Consider the following 22,943-nt stretch of genomic DNA (forward strand, 5'->3'; position numbering starts at 1 on the left):
GCCTGTCGCTTTTTCTCAGCGAGCTTTAACACCTCCTCTGTCAGCCAGGGTCTCTGGGGAGGTCTGAACCATGTACCCAAAGCAGCCATTGCAGCTGTATGAGCCACAGTCCTAAACCTCGCCCATTTCCCCTCGACATCTGGAGGATTGGGGGAACGATGCAAAACCCAGCTGCAAGCGATGATGAAATTCTCGCTTGCAACTTTCATCAGCTAGCTGAGACCATGCCACGAAGGGTTTGAATGGGGACCAGGGTGTACACGCAACACCGGAGTGGAAGAATGGCAGGCGCATCTTACAGATGACAAGTCGATGGTCAGTGGTCAGATCAGCTCCACGGTAGGGCCTGGTGTCAAGGACATGTGCCCGCAACCGCTGTTCTGTCACTATGTAGTCCAGCAGATGTTCTTGCTTGGACCCGGCATGCATCCATGATGTAGTGTGGATGCGCCGATGCCGGAACAGCGTGCTGGTAATTACAAGCCCATGGGCTGCACAAAAATCTAGCAGCCTCCTGCCGTTGTTATTGAGCTGATCTGGCCCATGCCTTCCAATCACTCCAGACCAGGTGCCAGCATTCTGGCCAACTCGGGCATTAAAGTCACCCAACAAGATGACTCTATCCCAAGGGGCCACTTTAGCTAGCACCTGTGACAGGAGGTCATAGAAGGCATCTGACTCATCAGCCTTGCCTGCATCCAACCACGGATGTTCGTCTTCAGTGGGGGCATAAATAACCACGACAACCAATCCTTGCCTCTGGATGATGGGAAGGCGAGCCCAAAGTATCCTGGGGCTTACAGCTTCCCACACCTCACAGCCACTCTCCCACACCCCCTTCATTCTTTTGGTCAGAAGAAGAGCCACTCCCTGTTGTTTGGCAGTCTCCTGCCTCGAGAAGAGGACTGTCCAGCCCTCATGGTCGCAGGAGCCAGAGCCGGTCCTGTATATATATATATATATAGATAGATAGATAGATAGATAGATAGATAGATAGATATATGTGTGTGTGTGTGTGTGTGTGTGTGTGTTATATTTATATTTACTACACCACCTTATGTTTGGCTTTCATGACCAAAGTAATACTGTACGTAGAATTAGGATTGTGTTGTTTAAAAACATATGGAAGCAATCACATTAAAGATTTTGAGGATTTGTTATTGTCTAAAAATGGTCATAGTTTCAGTCCTGTAATGATCATTTAGCTATAGATAGACTGATCTTTTAATGTAGATTACAACATTGTTGTATTTAATATTCAATGCATCCAATACTTTCAAAATGAGATAATATTATATCACTATTTCTATTGCTCACACTTACTGTATGAGTATGAAATGGTAACATTTTAGAGTAATGTTCCCTTTGTTGGGGGTTCATTAATGACTAATAAGTCATTTGCAAATGCCATATAAATCTCTTTATGTATTATAACAACATGCATAAAAAGGGTGACTTTAATTTACTACCTGCCAAATAGGGAGCCATTTTACAATGCATGTTATGAATGCTTAATAACAATTCAAAATTTGTAACCTACGAAAATTTACCTCAACATAAAGTGGACATGTATGAAGAATTTATTATGGCGTTGTCAATATTAAAAATCTGAATTTCAGTATGGTTCAATGGTCAGTACTCTTCATTATATGATATATGTAATGAAAAAGCATGAAGACATGAAAAGTGTTTGTAATGGGGTTCTTACGATGGGCAAGGAGGAGGTTGGAACCGGTAGAATTGTCAACATAACTTGAAACATAACATAAAACACACAGACACACACACACACAGCGGCCACGTGTGTCTCTCTCTCTCTCGAACTTACACCTCCGGCTCGTCTTTATCCACCTCCTGGATGATTAGGACAATTCAGTGCCGGGTGTGCGTCCTCACCGCCCAGCCATGCCCTCCTCCTCGTCACACTCCTCCACCATCCGATTCAGGCTGGGGAAACGTCCCTCTCTGGAGGGGAGGTGTTGCCCTTCCAGCCGTTTTTCTGCTGGCAGGTCTTCCCTGCCTCTCTGGAGCCCTGGGTGAGACGAGGTGAGGGAGAGGGGATATGGAAAGAGCGAGGGGGAGGAACAGAGAGAGAGAAAGAGGAGAGAGAGAAAAACTTGCTCGCTAGTCCCCGGACATGCCGTCGCCTGGTCCTCAGCCACTCCACTGCACTCTGGCGGACAACAGCCGCTCCTCCCCTGGCAGACGGCTGCAAGTCCTCCGACCCCTGGTGGATGGTCACGGCTCCTCCGCTTCCTAGTGGACAGCAGCAGTCCCTCAGACTCCCGGCGGCCGGCAGCGACTCCTCCATCCCCTGGTGGACAGCCGCGGCTCCTCAGTTTCCCGGTGGACAGCAGTGGTGAGGACTCCATGACAGCGCATCCCTTCTCCTTCCCAGGTTTCGGCACCAGTGTAACGGAGTTCTTACATTGGGCAAGGAGGAGGCGGGAACTGGCAGAACAGTCAACAAGAAACTGAAACATAACATAAAATAACATAAGACACACAGCGGCCACGTGTCTCTCTCTCTCTCTCTCGAACTGGCACCTCCAGCTCGTCTTCATTACACTCCCGGCTGATTCAGCAGCCTGGCGTGCGTCCTCACGGCCCAGCCACGCCCTCCTCCTCGTCACAGTGTTTTTGCCAAGGATTTAAGATAACTAGCACTAGGCAAGTTTGAGACACCACTCAGAGTAGCACCATTCTTTTGACATCAACATAACAAGGAAAGTGATAACATAACTGAGTCATGACTATCTATCTATAAAGTATATATATATATATATATATATATATATATATATATATATATATATATATATATATATATATATATATATATATATATATATACTGTATATATACTAGTTTCATACATAGGATTATAACCAAGCACATTTTCTGTGAATTCTGCAACTACCAGGCAATTATTGAAGACACATCAAACAAACATCTTCATATAAAAAAAAAAAATTATCTGATATGTTTCATCCACTCTATCTGTTTAGTTGTAAGCATAATACTCTGTATCAGCCCCAGAATTAATATTTGGAATTACAGTGGCACTGGTTTGGCTCACACACATGAGAGATTGGATGAATGGGGATGCGTGGTAAGCGATGGCAGAGGACGGATGAGGACTGGGGGTGGTGAACAGAAAAAGAAAAGAGCAGACGGAGATTTGCACTGCATTGCAAAACAGCAAAGAGCAGTGGCAATGACATAGAGGGTTATAAATAGAACTTCATATACAGAGCCAGCTGCCAGAGGCTACCAGGCTGGCTGAGGGCGAGCAGTTGCTACAGTAATCAGAGATGATTTATACCTGGTCTGTGAGGTGCCGCGCTTCTGCACCTGAGTTCTGCGGCATGTGGTGTCAATTTTGTGATTAAAGAACAAACAGTGGCAATGTTTACATGAACTGCTACTGTAGATAATATTTGAAATAATATAATTGCTGTATAAACAGTATAATACGAATTAAGACACCTGAAACATTTTTCAAATGAAGCTATATTATTTAAGACATGTAGACTCCGTAATCATGCAATGACTCTCTATTGTTAATTTTTTGCATAATTGGCAACATATGGCTATCAAACCATTTTGCTGTGCGTGCCTTACATTCCTAATTTTCAGTAATTAATCAGAACATGCTTTGCAGCATAAATAGGAATATAAATGGAACAGTTTAATAAATAACTTGTGTAAACAATCTAAAACTTATGTAAACAACTTAATAAGAATGTCATCTTATTCAGAATAAATGCAGTCCATGTTGCAACAACAGCCAGTTGTGACTGAAGCTGAGACATTAGGTAATTCAATAATGAACCAGTAAATATTGGCTGCTGACAAGAAATATTATGATAATTGATTATCGTCCACATAAAACCGATTACAAATATTTTGATATATGTTCGCTTTATGGCTGTACATATCTGTACCTTATTTGAGAGCACAATTTCATTCACAAACTGTATACAGTATATCTTATCAGATGGGGTCTAATTTCAAGTTCAAAAGAGTCGTTACACAGAATTTGCTGTACTCTTATCTGATACAGGCAAAAACAAAAGAAGAATGTGAGTGTGAAAGTGGAGATTTAAAGTTAAACATGACTTAAATATTGATCTTTTCCTCATCCACACCTATCATTTTTCTTCTGAAGATACATAGTTAACCTCTGGAGTCGTATTAATTACTTTTATGCTGCCTTTATGTGCTTTTCGGAGCTTCAAAGTTCTGGCCACGATTAACTGGCATTGTATGGACCTACACAGCTGACATATTCTTCTAAAACTCTTCATTTGTGTTCAGCAGAAGAAAGAAAGTCATACACATCTGGGATGGCATTAGGGTGAGTAAATGATGAGAGAATAACATTTTTGGGTGGACTATCCCATTAAGTTGAAAATGTTAAAAATGTAAGGCAGCATTGACACTTTTATTACAAAAGATTTTAATAAAAGTAAAATGCACCACTTTCATCGAGTGTGTGTTTCATTTTTCACACTTCAATTTCCCTTTTAGCAAGCTAGCTAGCTATGTAGTAACAACTTTACTGCACATTGGCTTCCTGCTAATAATTTATGCAGTACTCCTGAATGCTCATGTTCAAGTGTTCAAGCAGGTTGTGATTGCTCCATAAAGCATTATTTTCTTTCTTTGATACTCACTTTTGGATGTGTTTGTACAATAAACATGCTAGCATGGGCAAGTTCGGACACATAAACATGAATTTATGTGAATTTATCACATGATGCACTTAAGCATTTTTTAAACAAACTTTTGAATTTATTGGGTATTGAGACACCCTAAAAATGTTCTAAGTCCTTTGGCCTTTCAACTCAAAAATTAAAGTTTATGTACAGTATATGTAGTTTGTTTACATTAAACCATTATAATGGAAGTCAATGGAAAAAGGGTTCCAGATGGGTTACAAAAAGAAATGTAAAGCCTGAATTTTTACACTAATTAAAATATAACATATGTAGCCCATACTAATGCATGTAACCCAATAATATTCATAGACTTCTTTCAATTAATTGACTGAATGTCACATCAGGACTTCTGGGAGTTTCCCCTACTCCCAGGGCTGTGTGACCTATATCGAACACTACAATAGATTCATCTACTCCCAGTTGTAGCCCACAAACCAAGTATTGTGAATGCAACAAACACATTAACCTAAAAAAATACTTTTATTTTCTTTTATTTTTTCTGCTGAAGAACTGCCTCTTTAGTTGAAGCCTTTGTATTTCCTTGTATTGTGTGTCCTTATTCCTTTATACTGTTTACACTTACACTAATGATGGTACATGTAAAATACTACTACTATTACTACTACTACTAATAATAATATTGTTCCCATTTGTCATTAGTTCACACTGGAAAACTAAACCAGGACTTCATCCTATGGTATGGCATATACAGTAAATTACAAATTTTATATTATAACTTTGTTTTGGATATATATTAACAATATGAATGATAAATGTATTAGGCTGTGCTGATACAGCAGTTGTGAAATCATAATCAAGATTTCTCTTGGCATGAGATCTCATGATTTAGTCAACATTTAATAATTTTGTTCCAAACCTGTATGACTTTCATTCTTCCATGGAGCACAAAGGAGATGTTAGGTTAGATGTTAACCTTAGTCCCCATTCTCTTTTACTGTCTAAGAAAAACAAGAGATCAGCATCAACATTATGGAGAATTTCTCCTCTTGTGTTTCACAGAACAAAGAAAGTCCTACAGGTTTGGAACAACACAAGGGTGTATAAATGACCACAGAACTCACATTTTTGGGAGAACTATCCCTTTAAGGTTTGTCTTTTCCTCCCTGATTTCTCTCGCTCCTTTTGTTTTTTTTTTTTGTTTTTTTGTGTATCCATACCTTTTATGTACAGTATGTATTCTATATCTATACACCTTTTGGTCCCCAAAGCCCTCTTTCCTGTTTTCAAATTTACTTTCGTTTTCCTGCTGTGATTTGTGGGGATGGTGTCCAGAAATGCTGTGAGACTTTCAGAGGGGTCATCCTCACACCCCCTGCCTGACACCCCTCAACAATACCCTACTAGACCTCACAATCAGCCTATTGTTCACACAGGGTGTGTGTGTGTGTGTGTGTGTGTGTGTGTGTGTGTGTGTGTGTGTGTGTGTGTGTGTGTGTGTGTGGTCATTTTTATTTGTATAGCGCTCACAACACACATCGTTTCAAAGCAGCTTTACAGGAAATCATGCATTAAAAAAATAAAAAATAAACTGTAATATCTATAATGTCTTACAGTGATTATTCTGTAGTATGATTAAATATGATTGTAAAATGTGTATAGAAATTAAATAATTAAATTATAATTGTATTTAGAACCCCTGTGAGCAAGCTGAAGGCAACTGTGGCAAGGAACACAAAACTCCATAAAATATAAAATAACCTTGGGAGAATCCAGGCTCACTGTGGGGGCCAGTTCCCCATTTGCTAAACAACATGAATATAATGGCAATATTAGTTATTTGTGTGCAGTGTAAGTCATGGTTTAAAATTTGTAAATTAAGTAAGCATTAAGGTACAGTGTTTTAAAAATAAAAATAAAATAATTTTTTATGAACTTTAAGATTAATGACTAATATCTTTGAAGTCCATCCTGAATTAACTGCAGAAGTTCACATAGATGCATTGTTCTTTGTTAGTTGGCTGATGAAGGCTTTTTTTGGCAATTAAATGATAGTCTATGTATTCAATTTCAAGAGTGTTGTCCATCAATAGACAAAGGTGATGCAGGCAGAGATAAATGATGAGGTGCATCGCAGTTCAACTTGCAGGTAATTTCGGTGAGGTTCGGTGGGGTCCATCCTAAGTCCAAGGTTCAGGCAGTGCCATATGAAGTATCCAATGTCTTACAGTTGGAGTTGGCATCAGTTCATCCTCTTAAGTCAAAAAACTGAAGTGATGTCTGGCTAGCACTGGCTGTAGTTTGTCATCATCTCTCAGTGACATATAGCAGTGGAGTCCCACACCAAGCAGGAACAGAGCTGGATCTGGCAGGCTCTGGTAACCTTGGGATATGAAACAAATAGAATAATATTCGCGTAGATGCCATTCAATTTTATGCAGAGTTATAGATCATAATGGATGTTTCTGGTTCCGGCAGACCTAACTAAAGCAGCCTAATTGTGAGCTGAAGGATAAATTAGGTGTATGCCTGGCTAAATAGATGAGTCTTTAGTCTAGAGCCATGTATGAAAAGGATCTACCTCCTTTTGTGGATTTTGATATTCTTGGAATTATTAACAAGCCAGAATTTTGTGATCATAATGAACGTGATGGAATATAGCATGTCAGAAGGTCACTTAATTACTGTGGAGCTAGACCATTCAAAACTTTGTATGTAGTTAAAAGAATTTTAAAATAAATATGAAATTTAACAGGTAGCCAATGTAACGACAATAAAATTGGGCTAATATGATCATATTTCTTAGTTCTAGTCAGCACTCTGGCAGCTGCATTTTGAACCAACTGAAGTTTATTTATTGAACTTGCTGGACATCCTCCCAGTAATGCATTACAATAATCTAGTCTTGAGGTCATGAACGTATGAATACATTTTTCGGCATCAGCAACAGAGAGTATGTGTTGTAATTTAGCAATATTTCTCAGGTGGAAGAATGCTGTTCTATAAACATAGGAAATTTTATTTTCAAATGACAGATTGGTATCAAATATAACACCTAAGTTCTTTGCAGAAGAAGACAACGTATAACAGTACATTCATCGAGAGTCAAATTATATTTTAGCAGCTTTTTTTAAAATGTTTTTGGTCCAATCATTAGTACCTCTGTTTTGTTGGAATTGAGTAGAAGGAAATTTCTGGCCATCCAATCTTTGATTTCATTGATACACTCTGCTAATTTGGAGAATTATATAGTTGGGTATCGTTGGCATAACAGTGGAAACTTATTCCATGATTCCTAATAATATCTCCCAGGGAAAGCATGTATAAGGAGAAAAGCAGAGGTCCTAAAACTGATCCCTGTGGCACTCCATACTTTTGTTTGATTTGACAATTCCTCGTTTACACATGCAAAGTGGTAGCGGTCTGATAAATAGGACCTAAACCATGCTAATGCAAGTCCACTAATGCCAACAAATTTCTCAAGCCTATTCTAAAGAATGTTGTGATCTATTGTGTCGAAGGCAGCACTAAGATCTAAAAGCACTAGAAGAGAAATGCAGCTGCGATCAGATGATAACAGCAAGTCATTTGTAACTCTGATAAGTGCAGTCTCTGTAGAATGATAGATTTGAAATCGGTCTGTAATTAGCCAATTCTCTAGGATCAAGCTGTGGCTACCGGCTTCTCTCTCTCACTGACCTTCACTAGTGTTCGGATGCTCTAGCTCTTTAACCTTCTCTGTCAGCCTGACTATTTCCTTACATTTATCACATGTGAATCCCTCACTGCTGAAGGAAGAAGCTATTGTAAACATGTGGCATGTAATGCAGGAAGCAATAACACGAGCGGATGCCATGACTTACCGCAATTGTTTGCTGTTGTTGTTGTTGTTATGGTTTTTCTTGAGTGGCGAGGGTTTGAGATCGATGTAGTTCCTAATCAGCAGATGTTTGAGATTGGTGCAATAATCCGTGTAAAACATAGTGGAGAAAACGAATGCACGAAGTCAAGACACGAGATGTAGACAAGCGGAATAAAGAAAAAGAAAAAAAACGAGAGAAACGGGTGTGCGCGGTATAATACACACAGATGAAACAGTAGAAAAGCGGAAAACACCAAAGCACACGGTAAAATGGCAAAGGATAAAATGATGAACGTATAAGAATAAGAAATGCTAAGCAGGCTAGCAAGCTACAAACACTCGTGCAGCGTGCCATCAGCAGCAGGAGCAGGAACAACCTGTATGTGTGTGTGTGTGTGTGTGTGTGTGTGTGAGTGTGTGTGTGTGTGTGTGCGTGTGTGTGTGCGTGTATGCGTGAGGGTATATAAATTCAGAAAGTGATAATAGGCTTGAGGAATGTTGGATCTGATAATTTTATGATTAACCTATGTTACACATTTAACAATGTACTGCTTTGCTGGGAGAAACCAATGGAAGCCAACCACATTTGCACTAGATTATCAGATTACACCCAAAACGGATTATGTTGTTACGTAGCTAAATAAATACAAAGGAAATCAGCGTTAGTTCCAAATCACTTATATTCGGACCCGATATGCTGCATTCCTGTCAAGTGCTGCCATGCAGCGAATGTTCATGCCACAAAAATCACAGCATGTGCTGTGCCTTTGACGTCATGCCTTTTTGACGTCATTTTCTTTTGTGATATCAGTCTGTAAGTGAAAGTAATCTAAGAATCAATGTATGAAAGACATGTTTAACTTTTTTTTTCCTAACCTGTACTATCTCTGCTCACCTTGTCTAGAAATTAGAAGCATATTGGATAAATTACTAAGCTGGTCACCATCTGTACCTTCAAAGGTTAAAAAATTAAACTGCTTGTTTTCTGTACTCAATCTCTAATGTATAACATGAATGGCAGAGTGGCTATCAGGAATGAAACTTTGGAAGTAACTTTGCTATAATAAACACATTTTATTAGTCAAATTATTCCTGATTAATTCTCATTCACAACCATTCAGAAACTGTGTCTGTGTGTGTTTGGTGGAGAGGGAATGTTCACAGCTGCAAACTGAAGTTTTGAATGGCTAATCTTATTTCATCACACACACACACACACACACACACACACACACACACACACACACAGAGAGAGAGAGAGAGAGAGAGAGGGAGGGAGAGAGAGAGAGACTTCTGCATACATATAATGTAAATGCTGCAGTTCTCTGTATAATGACCCCTTGTGTATACACATCTGGATGTACACACATCCATAGACAAAGGTGCTTTGCTTCCCCTCTACACACTAATATTCAAGCTCTCCTGCTTGTGCTGCAAAAATAAACAGCTCCCGTTAGAGGTCTAGAATAATGGCTCCATTTTTCTCTCATATAGTCAGTCTCTCTCTCTCTCTCTCTCTCTCTCTCTCTCTCTCTGAGACGGGCCTTTCTTTACATGAATACTGCATAAAGCTAGCCACGCGCCTACCAGTCCTTCGGGGCCTTCCCCAGACACAGGCAAGCAAGCCACAGCCCACTCAAAGAGCTTGCTCCTCTTTATTCTTGTGTAAAGCGTTCACACACAGCCTAAGGACTGCTCAGAAACTAAACCGGCAGAGTTAAGTTCACAGGATAGGTCTAGGACAGGTTTGGCCAATTATGTGCAAGTTTGTCTTAAGGCCACACATGCATATTTATGTGCCCATACTGCACATGAATAGAAAAATTCATCATCATTGCAGATACTGAACTGCTTATATTATCATCCAAATCTCAAATGGATATTGTAGAAATCTCCCACGTGAAACAATTCATACATACATATGGTCAATAGAAATCCATATGCAATGTAGTTGGGCTTTATACATCTTTAAGTTCCTCCAACCATTCACTGTGAACGAAATGAATTTTTCATTATGTTTATTATGGAGAACACCAAATAGCCATATTGGCTAATATTTAGTTCATCAAACATTAGCAATGTTACACGTTCACTTATTTTTAAATGTGGTTATTGAATTGCAGGTGACAGAAATTAACTGTAAAAAAATGATTTTGTCTTTTAGCTATCATAACTTAAATGCAGATTTGGAATAACTGCCTTAGATTTGTCTTTTTGAGATAACTCAATTATCCACATTTTTGTTGGCTGAACTTGTGATAAGTTATTGAACTTAGAAAAACTACTCAGCTATATATTCAGATTCTCAGCATGTGCTGCAGGATAAATAAATTATGCAAATTGCAGTGTTACTATGCTCATCTTTTTACTCAATGCATTTGATAATTGTCACCATCATTGTGAGTTGCGTGTAAAGTGTTGAGGACCACATGTCTCTTTGACAAGCTTAAGTCTGAATATGATAGAGGCATCAGATGTTGGTTTCTGATCATCAACTGCCCATTGATCGTCAAATGACAGTTTATTGTAACTCTGACAGTGGAATGGCCTTGACTATTTCTATGGATGTCATCAGTAATATTCAATGATAATATAACTTATTGAACTTCTATATTCAGTTCGCATTGCATTAGAATGAAGTTGATTGAACTAAGAAAGTCAAGTTTCCTTAAAAGACATTAAGCTCATTTAACAAGTTATATTATTTTAAGTCAAATATTTGTTCTATTTAAACAACCCTTTAAGTTGACAGAATGTACAAATTTAAGGCAGCACAAACACTTCCTTTTAACTTACATCTTAAGTTGAAACAACAAAATATTTTAAAATAATACAGGCAAAAATGATGTTGCTTGTTGTGAAGGACATCAAGAATGTTAGCTTGTCTTTTTGCTGTCATTGTAATAAACACTGAAGCTAGATACAGACTAAATTAGAAGGTAGTTCAATAAAATGTATTGTACGTTTATTCAATCCAAGCAAAATTCACTATGAAATCAAGGCAGGGAAAAACTGGTTAAATTATCATATTTGTATATTTGGCAATTATTATTTTTTATTTTTGTTCCTGGATCCACTAAGCTTTTATTTTAAAGAGATGGTTTACCATAAAAAAACCCATTTGACTTTCCTTCCATTGAACACAAAAGGTGATTTTTGTTTTCAAGATTTTTTATTTATTTTTTTTATTTTCTTTTTATTTTTAAGAATAACTTCAGCGCCCTTTTTTAATAAGAGAGGTACATACGACTTGTACGCTGTATTACAAGTCTTCTGAAGCCATAGCTTTGGTGTGATAAACAGACTGAATTCGTCATTGATATTCACTTAAAATCTTGCCTTCCACTGTAGTTCTCAAATCAAACACCACGTGTTATTTCCGGTTTGTGTTTCATGGAAGAACGTTAAGTTCTAGAGGTTTGGAACCACACTTGGTTGAATAAATGATCCTCAGATTTGTCATTTTAGGGTTAACTATCCCTTTAAGTGATTTTCAAAACTGTAATATTGCCATATACTAGTTTACAGTTCAACCTGTTACTGTAATACACAATTAAGTTTATTAACAAATAAAATAATTTCCAAAATTACAGTTTCAAATTGTAATTTGTTTTAAAAGTATACATCTTTCAGTACTCACAAATCCATTCTCACAAATATGTGATACAATTTTATGGAGATATGCATGCTTAGGTATATTTTAATAATAGCAGAAAAGCAAAGCCCTCCTTGTTTCTTTAAAGCTCCAGTATATACTGTAGATGTTTTTTAAAGAACTAAAGAATACAAGTTCTTTGTGGAACTTCTATGGCACCAAGTTGTAAAACCATTTTAAGGTTCTAAATGGAACCTAATAGAGTGATCCAGTAAACAGTTCCAGACAACCTATTCTCATAGAGTGAATGTTACTATAACAAAATTTTTGCAAACTGACTTTTATGTGTCAAATTCTACGTTTCGTCGCAGTTTCCTGGTGAAATAAACGACTGTGCGTTTTATTCACTTTCACACAAATCACGAGTACAACAGCTGATTGTGACTTTATTCACACTTTTCGCTCTATTGCCCTCACACTGCTATGTTATGATAACGAAACTTCAAAAATTATACATTTTAACGCCTGTAGTACACACCCACCTATTTACACACTTATTCCAATGTAATTGGCTTCCGCAGTAGCTCACCTGATAGACTGTTGGACTTTGGACTCTAAAGTAGGCGGGTCAAGACCATTTAAGCATGCAAGCTGACACATGAGTCGAGAGTTTCATAGAAGTGACACAAGATGACGTGGTTGCTTCAGAAAATGTGCTTTTCATTTCTCGTTTTGTTTTGGGACACTATCGGTTAGGTTTATGTGTTGGTTTTGGGTAAGGATGTCTGTTTTGTGTCAACCTTTCATTTGATTTTAGATCACGATAAGTTAGGTTAAGGTTAAAGTTTTAGGTTAGGGAGGTAAGTTTTGCTCATTAAAACCTCCATCTAATATTCACCTTAAAAACCTTGTTCCCTATCTGTCACTCACTCGACATTGTGTCGATGTAGTGACACAAGGGGTCACCCCTGGGAGCCCCAAACACCTCTGATCTTTGAAAAAAGGCCAATGGGAATTGGCGAGTGGACATACGGGTATAAAAGGAGCACTCATTCAGATTTTCTCATCGGAGCTGAGCAGTTGTGTTCAGCGAGCTGAATTACTCTGCCGATCCATTCACCTCGAAAAGCTGTTGGATTTACGGTGCATTACAGCAGCTTCTCCCCCTCTTGCACTGGTGAATTGCAGAGAATGCCCCTGGGCGCTTCAGCAGCTAAAAGAGTATATTCTTCCACTGAAAGAGTATATTTTCCCTTCTAAAAGAGTGGCATTAACTGAGAGCGTATTTTTAAAGATGCCTCTCCGTTTGTGTTTATTTCCTGGTTGCGGTCGTTACCTCTCCGCTTCTGATGGCCACGATCGTGGTCTTACGTGCCACACAGAGACAGCGTTCATGGACGGGTCATGTTCTCACTGCGAGAGCGTGACCATGGCAATGTTGCGGTCGCGGTTTTTCCTTCATTAGAGGGAAAGACCACCCCAGCGGCTCCCCGCCTCGGTCCTTCTACCTACGGGTTTGAGGACACGTCGGTTAGCACTGGGGGCGATTTGGGTACCCCAATGGGAGCCACTCCACCAGATAACTCCCCACGGACCTCCCATTCCCCAGTACACTCATTTGCCCCGCTGGGATGAGACCGCCGGCTCATCTCAGGGCAAGTTCGCGATCTCGTTTCGGCGCTCGCGAAGTGAATGAGCTCTCGATTGCAGCATCGGAGAGTGGGCTGTCCAGTCTGACGCTGAGGACTCGACTGGGCTCCCACCTTCGGGTGCGGTCGCCCAGTCGCAGCCTGACACACAGCTGGCAACCATGCTTGCCTGGGCGGCTGCGTGTGTCGGGCTGGAGTGGAACCCTCACCCCCCCTGAACCCTCGCAGCCTGATGATTGGTTCCTGGGCCCGGAGCACCACTCACGGCCGCGCCCCGCCCCGGTCCCTTTCTTCCCGGAGGTGCATGAGGAGCTCACGAGGTCATGGCGGGCACCTTTCACTGCCCCGACCCGGTCTCTGAGCTCCTCCGCCTCCGCCCTGCACGCCATGGCTCTCCTGCAAGTGCACCAAGCCAAGGTGCTAAGAAATCTGCACGAGGGTAGTTCTGACCCGGGATTGATGCAGGAGCTGCGCTCGGCGACCGACCTCGCTCTCCAGGCGACGAAGGTCATGGCGCAGACTCTCGGGCAGGCGATGTCCACCCTGATGGTCCAGGAGCGCCACCTATGGCTCAACATGGTCGAGATGTGGGAAGCTGACAGGGTACAGTTCCTTGATGCCCCCGTCTCCCAGGTCAGCCTGTTCGGCGACACCATCACGGACTTCGCCCAGCAGTTCTTGGTGGTGAAACAGCAAATGGAGGCTATTCAGCACATGCTGCATTGGCACGGTTCAAGACCTTGCACCTCGTCTGCTCGTCGCCAAGGGCATCCTCCTGCCGCAACAACACCGCCACAGCCCGCCCCCACAGCCCGGCCCCAGCCCCGGCATGGAGCCACCTGCAGGAAGCAGACGCCACCTGTCTCACGGCCGGCTGCGGCACCTACACGTTCAGAAAAGGAGCGGTTTCCTCATTCCCTGGGTCACATATCCGGTGCTCACGGCCGTCGTTATCACGACCACCGGCCACCGTTCCTTTATGGCAGGTATGGCGCTCCAGGGGTGGCCCCCCCGCCCCTGCACGCCCAGCTGTGGCACAAACACACCCACGCCAGGCCGGTTCTGACGGACTGCGGGGACGACTTTCCTCCTCCCCCCTCTCTGACCGGCCCTATGGTGGGTATCCAGAGCCAGATAAGTGCTTCGATGTTCCCAGACTCAGCACGGCCACAAAGTCGGGGCTCCACCCCGTCGCGAGGCCCCACCTGCCAGTGTGTTTGATGCGATTGTCCCCTTGGTCCCCCTCGCTCGGAGCTTGGGGGTGTGGCTCACAACTGCATTGGCACATCAACTGCCTCGAGTTGCTAGCAGTATTGCTCGCCCTGCGGAGGCTTTTGCCGTTGATCCAGGGCAAGCACGTGTTGGTCCGGACGGACAACACGGCAACGGTTGCGTACATCAACCACCAAGGTAGTGTGCGCTCTCGTCGCATGTTGCAACTCGCCCGCCGTCTCCTCCTCTGGAGTCACCAGTGACTCACATCCTGGGCAACCTCAACAGCACAGCGGATGCACTGTCATGGCAGGTCATGCTCGGGGGAGAGTGGAGACTCTGCTGATCTGGAGTCGATTTGGTCAAGCGCAGGTGGACCTGTTCGCTTCCTGGGAATCCTCCCACTGCCCGCTCTGGTATTTCCTGACCGAGGCTCCCCTCGGCACAGAGGCGCTGGCACGCAGCTGGCCCCTCAGGCTACGCAAGTATGCGTTCCCCCCAGTGAGCCCACTTGCACAGACATTGTGCAAGGTCAGGGAGGACAAAGAGCAGGTCATCCTAGTAGCGCCCTACTGGCCTACCCAGACCTGGTTCTCAGACCTCACGCTCCTCGCGACAGATCCACAAGGCAGCTGTCCCCTTCCACCTTGAAAGTGTATGTAGCTGCTATATCGGCACATCATGATGCAGTAGACGGTAAGTATTTGGAGAAGCACGAATTGATTGTCAGGTTCCTGAGAGGTGCTAGGAGGTTAATCCCCTCCAGATCGCATCTCATCCCCTCGTGGGACCTCTCCATGGTCCTTCGGGGCCTATGGGGAGCTCCATTTGAGCCCCTAGAGTCAGCTGAGCTAAAGGCATTCTCTTTGAAGACTACCCTCCTGACGGCGCTCACCTCCATCAAGAGGGTAGGGGATCTCTCAGCGAAACATGCCTGAAGTTCAGTCCGGGTTGCTCTCATGTGATCCTGAGACCCCAACCGGGCTATGTGCCCAAGGTTCCCAAGACCCCATTTAGGGATCAGGTGGTGAACCTGCAAGTGAAGCTGCCCCGGGAGGAGGCAGACCCAGCCTTAAAGTTGCTGTGTCCGATGCGTGCTTTGTGTTTCTATTGGGATCGCACGCAGAGCTCTAGTCGCTCTGAGCAGCTCTTTGTCTGCTTTGGCGGGCAGCGGAAAGGGAGCACTGTCTCCAAACAGAGGGTCGTCCACTGGGTCATTGACGCCATCGCAATGGCATATCACGGCCAGGACGTGCCGCCCCCTACTACTAGGAGTGTGGCGGCCTCCTGGGCTCTGACCAATGGCGCCTCTTTAGCAGACATCTGCAAAGCAGTGGGCTGGGCAACACCCAACACCTTTGCGAGATTCTATAATCTCCGGGTTGAGCTGGTTTCGCCCTGTGTGTTTTCAGGTATGAACAGGTAAGTTCCGGGACAGCTGGCCGGGTGTACCGCTTGTGCATTGTGCCCTTCCCCTCCCCCAGGTTGAAGTTGTGCGTTTTGACTCCCAGTCATGTCGACAAAGTTGTGGACCCTGGATGACTTTCCTCCTTAGCCCTGTGGCAGGCAGGTTTGCGGAAAAACTCGCTGCCAGCCCAGTACGTGTGCTAACTAGGCCCTGTACTGGGGTAGGTGCTCCACATACGCTAGTTCCCCATAGGTAACCCCGTGTGATGTATCTTCTGCAAAATGGTTTCCCTGTTGGTAAACTGTGTCTTCCTTGGGCAGAGGTTCCTCTGCCCCTGGTCACCGTGTCTGTAGAGCTCCTCCCCCCTCGGGTAGGACCTACCACGGGACTTCTCCACATGACGTACTTCCGACAAAACTCGGTAAAACCATGTGATGTATTTCCACTCAAATACCCCCCCCCCCCCCCCGGGTGGGGTGTGGTCTTCCCCTTGGGAGTGACACCCCCCCCCGACGTGGACACTTATGGCCCCCAGTCGGTAAATGATTTCCACTCTTTTTGGGGAGAAAAAAGAGGAGAAGAGGCCACGGCTGGGCTAGCCTGTCCCCATTTTTTGGGCAGTCTACTTATCCCTGAAGTACAGGGTACCGTTCAACGCTCGTAGGAGGAGGTTACATGATGGCCTGGTGCACTGGCTACGAGGCACACAGCGGTCTGCCCGTCTCGCACTGCCAGTCCACGTAAAACAGTTCAGTCGTTGTGGCGTTTTGTATAGGGACCCCTAGTGTCACTACATCGACACAACGTCGAGTGAGTGACAGATAGGGAACGTCCTGGTTACTTTCGTAACCTCTGTTCCCTGATGGAGGGAACGAGACATTGTGTCCCTCTTGCCACAGCACTGAACTACCCGCTGAAATGGCCGGGACCTTGTCTCGGCTCCTCAGCACAAAACCTGAATGAGTGGTTGTGAGCCAGCTCCTTTTATACCCGTATGTCCAAGGGAGTGGCATGCAAATTCCACTCGCCAATTCCCATTGGCCTTTTTTCAAAGATCAGAGGTGTTCGGGGCTCCCAAGGGCGACCACTAGTGTCACTACATCGACACACTGTCTCGTTCCCTGATTACGAAAGTAACAAAGACGTTTTCACCATTTCACTCACTTTTGGCGCCCCCGCTGGACATTTCACTGTAAAACTGCAGCCAAACGTGTAGTAAGACACGTATTTCGTTTTGCAAAAATGTTGCCACGGTCATGTAATGTTCATGAGACCAGGCTGGTTCCAGAACTAGTTGGATGTTTAGAATAATGTTTTAGAAATCATAACATAACATTTTTAAATGCTACTGTGGTTAGATCTCAGTGATTATATGTGGAGGTTAGTTGTTTCCAGCTGTGTTTAATCTGTTCATTACTGAATTAGAAACTTGTAACAGTGCACCTGCTGAGATGCATGGCATGGGACCTTGTGTTACATTCCCTCTGAATTAAAACTCAAAAGCATAGATGTAAAAAATAAAATGTGTGACTTCATGTGTTTCAGGATCAATATGCAAGGCTACTTACATAGTGGTGAAAATTACTGAGTGAGTGTTTGGCAGATAGAACTGTGGGCACATTACAAAAAAAAAAAAAAAAAAAAGAAAACTAAAAATGAACAGATGTATTATTCTTTGCTTGTGTTTGTCATTCCATTTCGATTTATTTTCTCTTTTGACCTTTGAATGGAGAGCATTTTACATTGGGGTGAATTCACTAAAAATAAATTGTGCCCACTGTTAGTGTTGTTTATTTTCACATGCTGTCTGCATTGTTTTAGTGGCCGATTCACAAAAAGGAATTATGTATATCAGGTAGCAGTGCAAAATTTGTGCTAAATGTAATTTGCATTGCACAATTCTCAATACAATATGCAGCAATATACCAGCCCAGACAACGCCTGGTTCAAGGGCGTAGCAGCTGTGGGGGATGTGGGGGACACGTTTCCCGCACTCTTTGAAAAGGTGATTTTGTCCCCCGCACTTTCTCAAGCTAAACCCATACCGAGTCCAAATGGTGGATTTGTATACAGTATTCTTTGTGTATTGTTACTTTGGGCTGATTGAGTGACCATCCAGCCAATCACAGGTGAGTTTCATGAGCCAAAACAACACTTACGTAATAGGCTATCAGTCAGACAGTATAATCAACGCGGCTCCTTCCACAGTTGCTTTCAACAATACTAATTTATCCATGTTTTTTATCAGCATTGATGTTGATCTAAATTAATAATCTAGAGATGAGGAACACACAAAGAGAGTTATTTATCAGCATATCATTTTAGATTCAGCATTACGTTAAATGCACTGCAGAAAGAAAATAAAGGACAATCCTACTTTCAAGCACACATTGTAAGTGGAGTTTATTTCAGCCCCTGTGTCTTCATAAGTTATTCATTTTACATTATGTCTGTGAGGTAAAAGTTTGATCGGTTCTTTTTGTCAATTTAAGCAGATTACTAGATCTGTGTTAAATATGTAAAGCTATTTTTAATATCAGCTCCTGTTTTTACCTCTATGTTGGTGTGCAGTTGACAAACTGTAGGAAAAAAATATAGATATGCTGTGTTCTTAGAACACATGAATTTTACTGAAGTCAGTAGATATGTAGACACACTTTTTTATACATGAAAACGTACGGACGTTATTGAAACTCATAATTATTATAAGACTATTATTGGTGTCTTTTGATAAATGTCATGCTCAGCAGCTCAAAAACTGTGGAGAAATGATAGATTTGCTTTGTTCTTATAATGCTTAAACCCTCTACTAAAGTCTCTTTGTAGGTCTGTAGATATAAACATTTTAAAGGATTAAATTTTTTTTAAGATTGTTGATTCAGTGACTAACTCAGTTCACACAAGGCACTCATTTGTCACTGAACGAATCATTAAATGGATCTGAATGAATTTCGGTGAACATAGTCAAAACACTCAAGCCACTTAAATTTAAATCCAACAATGCACAAATTATTGTAATTGACAAAATAATTTATTCAGGACCAGCTTGTGATCAGTTTTTATTGTCATGTGTGAAATGCCCTTTAATTTTGCAGCTAATTTATCAAAATTCTGCAATTAATTTACAATATTTGAATTTTTAAAATACTACAAATACAAGTATATAATACTTATATACTAATATAATACTTATATCATACTTATACATTAATATATACTGTAAAATATTAATAATGCACTGTAAGTGTAGTCTGTGCAAGCCACCTACTGACAGCTGTGTCCCCCCCACTTTTAAAATGACTGCTACACCCCTGGCCTGGTTAGTATCAGCCTCTGGCAGCACACACACAGTCTGTTCTCTGACTGTCTGATGCATATTGCACACAGAACTGAAAAGCACTTTCTCAATCTAATGAGTGAGCTCTAATCTGATTGGCTGGCTTTGAGCTACTTCCATAAGTGAGGGCAAACAGACTTTTACATCAGTCCGCCTGTCGTGTTCACAAGTTATAGGTGTGTGATTCAACTGGCACTTTTGAGGATGAAATATTCACTGGCTTTGCCAAAGTTTGCCATGTTAGTGGCATCAAATGTTGATATCCAGAGTTTTGTTTGATGTACAGTACTGTGCAAAATTTTTTAGGCACTTGTGAAAAATGTTGCATAGTGAGGATGTCTTCAAAAATAATGCAATAAATAGTTTTTATTTATCACTTAATGTCATACAAAGTCCAGTAAACATTAAAAAAAGTTAAATCAATATTCGGTGTGACCACCTTTGCCTTTAAAACAGCCCCAATTCTCCTAGGTATACCTGGACACAGTTTTTCTTCGTTGTTGGCAGATAGGATGTTCCAAGCTTCTCGGAGATTTATTTATTTATTTATTTATTTATCTATCTATTTAGGCTGTCTCAATTGCCTCTGTCTCTTTATGTAATCTCAGACTGACACGATGTTCAGCCATGGCATCTGTTGCAGGGCTCCCTGTTCTTCTATTCTAATCTTTTCTATTTGCAAAAGTAATGTTTAAGAGTCTAACATTTATATTTCCTATTGATACACTAAAGTAGCAGATATAAATAACCATCTTAAGACAAATGCTTTTGTGAAACATCTTATGTGCCTAAGACTTTTGCACAGTACTGTACTTAGTAGCAAGTAAACTAGGTGTCTGCGAGAACTATACTCTGCTTTGTTTTCTTAGTTATGTTTGTAAAATAGGCACTTATTTTCTGCACTGTACTGTACTTAAAGTCTCTACACATTTTCAGCTATTTTTGCGAGTGTTTTCTATAGAGACTGCCACACCATTTCTTTTTTAATATTTGTTTTTTTCACACCGTTACTAAACAAGTTATTTACTACAAATTACCAATTATTTCTGTAAAAATGTTAATCAGATTACTTGACCAATTACTTAATTGAAAAGTAATCACATTACTAATTACACTTTTTACAGAAAAGTTTGGTTTTCAGCTCGACTAATTAAAAATAATGTCTAAATTGAATGACACAAGTCATACACTCAGCACCACATGTTTCTCCCTTACAATGACTCGTTAGGGGGGCACGCCCTTCAGCTACTATGGAAATGCAAACATGCTTATAGACATTATTCATATTTTGAATGCAACATAAACAATATTATTTCAGAAATATGTGTAACCCAAGTAATGCACATTAATGCAATAGACTTGAAAATTAGTAACTGTAATCTGATTACAAGAATTTACAAAGTTATGGGTTATACTACTTTTTGACTAAAAAGTTACAGTAATTATAGCAACTAATTACTTTGTAATCATTAGGGATGTGCCCGAAGCCGAATTTGGAAAGGCATGAATAATGACTTCAAAACGAACAACGAATTCATCCAAATAATAAAAAAAATATTCAGAAGACTGATCATCCAAGAACAGGTATTAAGCGATATTTTAAATAAACATACCCAAATTACAAAGCAATGATGAGTCTGTGAAACCAATATTACTACAGTGTAAACCTTATGAATGAAAATGCGCAGGGTGTGATTTCAAGTTCATCTGTTTCAGTCTCCATTAATTGTGCATGTCTCAGAAATCTAAACTTGTCAAGAGTAACATTAACTAAGATACTATATCAAACACATTTTCCAATTCTTAAAATGTCTGTTGATACATAAACACCAACTGTTGCACACAATTTACATGTAAGGATCCATAAACCAACCTGAGCATGATGTTGAATTCCTGATTAAAGAAGTGATGATTTTACAGCGGAAATCATCTGTCCATCTATTAAAGCTGACCACATTTATATCCACATCACCAATTAGGGTAACTGCATGGTTTAGCCTTCATTCCCAAACAGTTTAAATGCTCCAGAGAGGTTTAAATACTTGTAAATCTATTCAGAATATTCCTGCACATGCACAGAGGATTGCAGAGAAAACAAAAATGCACATTTTCCCACTTTTCTCTTCAAGAAATATAGAGGCTCGCTCTTGATATTTATTCCACTGCATTTCACCAATTCTGCCCATGTAATTTAACTAAATAATTATGTCCTCCACATTATGTTAAAATATGTGCACACAAAATAAGCCTCAAGTGTAGCCTATCATAAAACTTTCTGATCTCAATTTACAGTGCTTTCACCTGTTTGTAGGCTTAAAGGAATAGTTCACCCAAAAATGAAAATTTGCTGATCATTTACTCACCCACAGGCCATCCAAGATGTATCTGAGTTTCTTTCTTTATCAAAACAGAATTTAAGATTTTTAGGATTTCATTTCAGGCCAAAAATAAAGAATATATCAATAATATAATTAAATAATATTAATAATTATTATTATTATAATTAATAATAATAATAATAATAATAATAATAATAATAATAATAATAATTAATAATAATAATAATTAAATATGCCTATCCGAGGCATATTTTATATACAGAAACTATAAAGGTAAGAGAGTTACATTTTAAAATTAGTTTTAGACACTTCTGGTTTAAGCCATGCCCACATCCGGTTCTCTCTGAATACAGAGATAGATACAGATAATTATGTCATAGTAACAGATACAAATAGAGATACAGATAATGGCTTCGCTGCAAACCCCTAGTAATCAGATTACAATCAACACTGCACACAGGTCTATTGTTGTGGTATAACATATCTCTAAACCTGCCCCTTAATGGCACATAAAAACAAACCGTGATTGATCGCTTTACATATCAGTCAGAAAGCTCTTGGCCAGATTAAGCTACAATATGGGCCAGACCTTTTGCCATTTAGTCAAAGGTCTGGCTCTATGAGACTGTCTGGTTAAACTGGATTGCGGTTGGCTACTGAATAAGATGCAGGTTTTTGCGCTGAAATACTGCAAGCAAATGTGCCGTGCCTGTGTAGTGAATTCGCCCCTCAGTATATTGTGTTTGAGAGAGAGGCTGACTAGCAGTACAAGCCTAGATGTAACACATCAATGAGCTGCAAAATTTGATTGTGTGTGATGGCCCTGAGGTTCCGAGAGGCGTGTGCCACAGATACATTA

At 41.0% G+C, this 22,943-nt stretch overlaps 1 long non-coding RNA gene across 1 annotated transcript in view; it reads right to left on the reverse strand.

The window, feature by feature from the left end:
- Nucleotides 1–4,487: 4,487 nt before the first annotated feature.
- Nucleotides 4,488–22,943, reverse strand: part of LOC127444955 (uncharacterized) — a 28,690-nt gene continuing 10,234 nt past the window's right edge. The window contains exons 2-3 of the long non-coding RNA XR_007897897.1: nt 8,546–8,617; nt 4,488–7,065 (exon numbers count right to left, since the gene is read on the reverse strand). This is a non-coding gene — a long non-coding RNA (uncharacterized LOC127444955). The remainder of the gene's footprint in view (nt 7,066–8,545; nt 8,618–22,943) is intronic.

This window comes from Myxocyprinus asiaticus, chromosome 1 (genome assembly GCF_019703515.2).
Source record: "Myxocyprinus asiaticus isolate MX2 ecotype Aquarium Trade chromosome 1, UBuf_Myxa_2, whole genome shotgun sequence".
Lineage (NCBI taxonomy): Eukaryota > Metazoa > Chordata > Actinopteri > Cypriniformes > Catostomidae > Myxocyprinus > Myxocyprinus asiaticus.